Source organism: Coffea eugenioides, chromosome 5 (genome assembly GCF_003713205.1).
Source record: "Coffea eugenioides isolate CCC68of chromosome 5, Ceug_1.0, whole genome shotgun sequence".
Classification (NCBI taxonomy): Eukaryota; Viridiplantae; Streptophyta; class Magnoliopsida; order Gentianales; family Rubiaceae; genus Coffea; species Coffea eugenioides.
The window spans coordinates 49,027,505-49,033,577 of record NC_040039.1 but is presented as its reverse complement, the minus strand read 5'-3'; positions in this window follow the sequence as shown (position 1 = coordinate 49,033,577).

Below are 6,073 nucleotides of genomic sequence, written 5' to 3'. Positions count from 1 at the left end.
AAATATCGTTTTCACACTTCTTGATCATACAAAATTTAGAAAATTTATACAAAAATTATTATCAAATTCTCATATTTTGAATATAATAACTTATATAACTTTGGTAAAATATTTATCTATGTATAGAATTTCGAACTCATACAGGTTTAGAAACTGAAAGTGTTTGAAATACATAAGTCAACTAACTATACTTCTTACAGCATTCGAATTTAGAGTACAAAGAAAATTTATCAAGAATTATTGTTAAATTTTTTTTTATACGATAAGAATTTTTTTTTTTTTGCATAATACATTTAGCTAAAGCTCTTTTTGAGATTGGATGAGTATATAAAATATATATATATATTTTGCACAGGATTATAAGATATAATTATTTAATGTGTTTATTCTTTTTTTTCTTATAGATATATACATATATATTTAGAAATTATACTTACCAAGCAACTGTAAGTAAAGGTACATATTTAAAAATTCTGATTAAAAACTATTTGTGCAAATAAAATTTTGGTTTCATTATTTATTCATTTTTAGGTAGAAAAAAGTATGTAAGATTATATATTGTAAGAAATTTATAAAATATGTTTACCTGATCATGAGGTAATACTACCTGAACTAATAATATCAGCTAGTTTAATAAATGTCTTGAGCATTAGATCTAATTATCATAAACCTCAAAATAAGTCAACAAAATTCCAAGATCCAACGTGTATTGCTTGCGTTCGATGACATCATATTGTTGATCATTCATACTTTCGTTGTGCACTCTAATTTCCTCAATATTTTCAGTTTTCTCTATACTAGACTTCAACTAGACATAAGATTATCCATAGATCTGACATCCTAAATGATAACCTTGAAATGTACTATAGAGATCAAAACTTACAAAAGAACACCCTAAATACCCTTTTATTATTATTATTATTATTATTTTGGTAAGTGTCAATCATATCTGGTAGGTGGGCTTGGTTACCTTTTCAACTTAACATATACATATAGTCACCACTTACTTACTAAAAGTAATCATCATCTCAATACCTGAGGTCATTCTAATACCATTACATGTTATGGAGTCACTTATTTTCTCTTAATCCCTTATCCATTTCATTCCAATTCTCAAAATCACAAATATCTTCAGTATCTTTATACCTACTTCCAACTATTACAACTTGAGCTATAATACCACTAAATATCATAGGAATTTCTTGATCGTTTGGCATCTCCTTTCCATTTCCAAAATCATTAATATCCAAGCATCATTTCTCACACTTCCAGATTATAAAACCTAAGCTCTGATACAACAAAAAAATCACAGCAATCTCTTATTTCTTTTGATCTATTTTTCCATCTCCTTTTAATTTCCAATAGACAATACTTCAAATACACATAATATTTCCTACACGTCCGACATCTTAAACGTAGAGTGTACTACCAAAATTACATCCAATAAAAGGACATCATAAACACCAATTGTACCATTTCAACTATTCACACATGCAAATTTTCAAGCCTATTTATTTAGTCACAATTGATAATTTCCTAGGATATACTTCATCTAAAGAGTAAATTGTACCTCAAACTCTGTTATCATTAAATATTATGAAAATCTCTTATTTCACAATATTCTATTCAACCTCATTCCCCTTTTTTAAAATCACTAATATTTCAAATATCATTCAACATACATCTAGATCGCATAACCTAAACTTGGATAACATTAAAAATCACATGAATCTCTTATTTCCTTTAATCCTCTTTTTCTTTTAATCTCATTTCAATTCTCAAAACCCCTAATACCTCAAAAACCATTTCACATATTTCCGGACCATATAACCTAAGCTCTGATGCCACTAAAAATGTCACGCCCCGAGCCCGCCCGTGCCCGTCACATGACATCCGCCGTACTCCCAAGTCTCACTCAAGAATACAAGCCTACATTGACTAATTTAACTTTAACGGTACTAAATAGTTCAACTAATTAAAGTGCGGTACGAATTACATGTAAGAGAAAGTCTATGGATATTCAAACGTTCGTACATTTATTCTCCAATTGAAACAGCGGGAACAAAAGTAAATAAGACTAACAACTAGAAGTAGCTAGTCTGCCAACTTCTATTCTTTTAAAACTAATAAAAGTCATCCTCAGGGTCCTCTACGTAGACCAATTCATACTCTTCAGAATATGCAAAAATGGTAAGAAGTGGGTTGAGCGACACATCGCTCAGTAGGTAATATTTACCCCTCTGTTGGACCATGCACTCTTAATTTTATAGATGTATATATAAATATAAGTACAACTCAAACCGTTTGCATATCGTTCACATTCGTAATTTTGGAAGTATGTCATTTATAAAGCAATCAGCAGTAAAGAAGGACAAGTACTTTTAAAAGCATTTTATTGGTATTTGTACATGAGGAATCATAAAGTCATAAATCATTTCGTCTTAAGTCACAAATCTCTTCATACCCATTCGTAAATCAACTCATATCAGTTCATAAGTCTCATTTCAAATCAGTTCATAAATCATTCCATCAGTTCAGCTCATAACAAGTACATGTAATAACCGGCTACTGAGTACTCAGCCTAGAGATTAGACCCCTTCTAGGTGGGCGACCAATAGATTTCATGACTATCAATTGATCTCATTTCATTCTTGGGTCAATCGGCCGGACTTCATACCCGGCTACCATGACCTTGCCAATCGGCCGGACTTTATACCAGGCTACCATGACCTTACCAATCGGCCGGACTTTATACCAGGCTACCATGGCGATTAGACAGGACTATAGCCCCTACCGTCTATTCCATGACTGCTCTGAGCCTTACTTGTCAAAATTCATTTTGTATATCATGTACATAATTCTTTGCTTTCATAAAAGATTCAACTCATTTTGTATATAAGAACATATCAAAACATTTCAAATAAGTCACATGGTCCAATTTTGGATAGCAAAATATAACTTTCATAAATATCCAAGTAAAGCATTTAATCAAACACGTTTCGAGTCAACACAACCAAATAGGATTGAAAACAAGAATTTCAGTTGCACATTTGAAAATCTCATAAGGGTAAGTACCACCTACCTCTTTTTGGCTGCTCGAGTGGAACTACCTTAAATCCTTGTACCGTACCTATCAAATGCATGAGTTCCCTAATTGGTTGTTACTTCTTATAGATGCATAAATATACAACCTCTAAGTAAGTACAAGATTCATATCTAGACCATTGTATGGACGCTAATATCATTTCCCTCCAATCGGAAGATTTCTATTTTTTTTGGAAAGTTTCCTAATTTAGAAAGTTTCTATTTTTAGAAAGTTTCTTAATTTGGAAAGTGTCCATTTTGTAAAGTTTCCTAATTTAGAAGAAAATAATTATTCACAATCCTGTTTATTATTCTCACTACTATCTTACTATATTTATTTATAATTTATGATTATCCATTATTATTATCACCATCCTCGTCGTCACTAATTTATTTTATTATCACTTATATATATGTTTGTCAATTAGTTTACTATTGTCCTTTCGCTTTATTTCTACCTTTGTGCGTGTATAGCGTTATTATTATTTATGTATACACGTACATATATTATATATATATATATCTATATTGGCTATTACAATTAGTATTGACTTAGTTTATTTCACTCGTATTTATATTTTTATTTTCGTTTACATCCTTAATTTATTTCTTCATGTCCCTATTGTTATTATCCTTACTAATATGCTTGTTAAATTATTATTATTTTATTATTATTTTTATTATTTTTTATTTTTTATTTGTAGCATTATTATTAGCATTACTATTATTATGATTTTTAAGTATTTTCGTTTAGCAATTTAGAATTTATCTTACTTATCTAACTTGACTTAATACGGCTAGATTAAGATGTTTTAGATTTTCGTTTGAGTATATTGGAAGTAATTAATCAAGTATAAGTTTAATAACTGAACTTTACTTCGAAAGCTATCTTTAAGTTGGGTTTTGAAATTTAGTTCCTATGCTAGTCCAAAAAGATAGGCTGGTTTTATCTAACGTTCAACTATTGGGCAACAATTAAACCTATACCATATATATATATTTATATTTCCCAATTCTTAAAAAAACAACAATTCTTTTTTTTTTCCTCCTTTTGGGTTGGACCCATCGGGCAACCATCTTTGACCATTTCTTTCATTGGTTGACCGATGGTCAATCCTTTCATTGGGGTCATTTGTGACTCCAGGACTTTATCCAGACTTTCTGCCGTCTCTTGTTGCTGGCCTATGTCAGGCCCTTCCAATTCAGGATGAATTGGAGAATTATGATCAGGAGATTTGGGGGAGTTTGAATAAGGGCAGAATAGAAAAAGAGAGGGAAAAATGAGAGAGAGAGAAAGAGAGAGAGAGAGAGAGAGAGAGATAGAGATTTGGAATGAAAATTGTGAATGTATTTCTTGTTATTCAATCCGTAGCATTGCTGGACATTTATACAACTTCACAGAAGATTCTGATTCTAAATTGGCACGGAATGCCTGAGGATAACAAATTCTGTTATAACTAACTTTTAACAGCTTTTGGCTCCAAGAAAGCTAATTACCCTAAGCCCCTAAAACCTTGGTCCAAATTGCAATTACGTCCTTGCTCCTGACATTACCCCTTCCTTGAAATCAGCCTTGTCCTCAAGGCTGGAACTCAGGAAACTGGCGACTGATAAAAGTTTGATCCTCCCAAGATGCCTCTTCTTCCCCCAGCTGGTGCCACTTGATGAGGTACTGGATCACTGGAGCAGCATTGCGCATAATGACCCTCCTCTCTAAAACTTCCGCAGGTTGTAGGAGACACTGGTCTTGTCCATTGAGTTCAGGTAGTGTAGAAGTAGTAGTTTGATGAGGTCCCAGTTTAGGCTTAAGGAGAGAGACGTGAAAAACTGGATGTACTCGAGATCCTGGTGGAAGCCTAAGCTTGTATGCCACAGCACTGATCTTTTCCTCAATCTGAAGAGGGCCAAAGAATTTGGCAGAGAGCTTAAGATTTCTCCTGAGTGCTATAGTCTGCTGCCTGTAAGGTTGTAACTTCAGGAAGACCCAATCTCCCACCTTGAATTGCCTTTCCGTCCTGTGCCTATCAGCAAACAACTTCATTCTACTTTGAGCCTGATACAGGTGTTCTTTTATCCTCTGCAGCATTTGAGTTCTTGTCTGCAACGTGTGGTGAGCTGCTGGAACTACTGTGTCATGGTAAGGACCCATAGGCAGTGATAGAGGCTTGTAACCATATAAAGCCTCAAATGGTGATACCCCTAAACTGGTATGGTAGGCAGTGTTATACCAAAGTTCTGCTGAACTAAGCCACTTACTCCACTGAGTTGGACTTTCACTGGTCATGCATCTCAAATAAGTTTCCAAACACTGATTCAATCTCTCACTTTGGCCATCAGTTTCAGGATGGTAGGAAGAACTGTAGTGCAGTTCAATACCAGCCATCCTAAATAACTCCTGCCAAAATGTACTTGTGAATACCTTATCCCTATCTGTTACGATGGACTCTGGTAAACCATGGAGCCTGTAAACCTGATCAAAGAAGACTTGTGCCACTTGAGCAGCTGAATATGGGTGAGAGAGTGGCATGAAGTGGCCAAACTTAGTCAATCTATCAATGGCCACCAGGATAGTGTCAAAACCTGTGGAGCTAGGCAGTTTTTCAATGAAATCCATAGTGATATGTGACCAGGCTTGGGTAGGAATTGGCAGTGGCTGAAGTAGGCCTGGATAAGGTATCCGTTCACTTTTGCTCCTCTGACAAACCTCACATTCTTGTATGAACTGTATGATCTCCTTCTTCATTCCTGGCCAGTAGAATATACTCTGCACCCTGTGGATACAAGCTCGCTGACCAGAATGTCATCCAACAGGGGACTCGTGCAAAGCCTTGATTATTCTCTGCTTAATTCCCCTACTATTCCCTACAAACAGCTTCCCTTTAAATCTGAGTATCCCCTGATTGAGCTGGAACTCAGAGTTCTGGGGTGTGGGGTCTAACAGCAGTTGACTCATCAATTCCCTGCACTATGCATCTTCAAAATAGCTGTC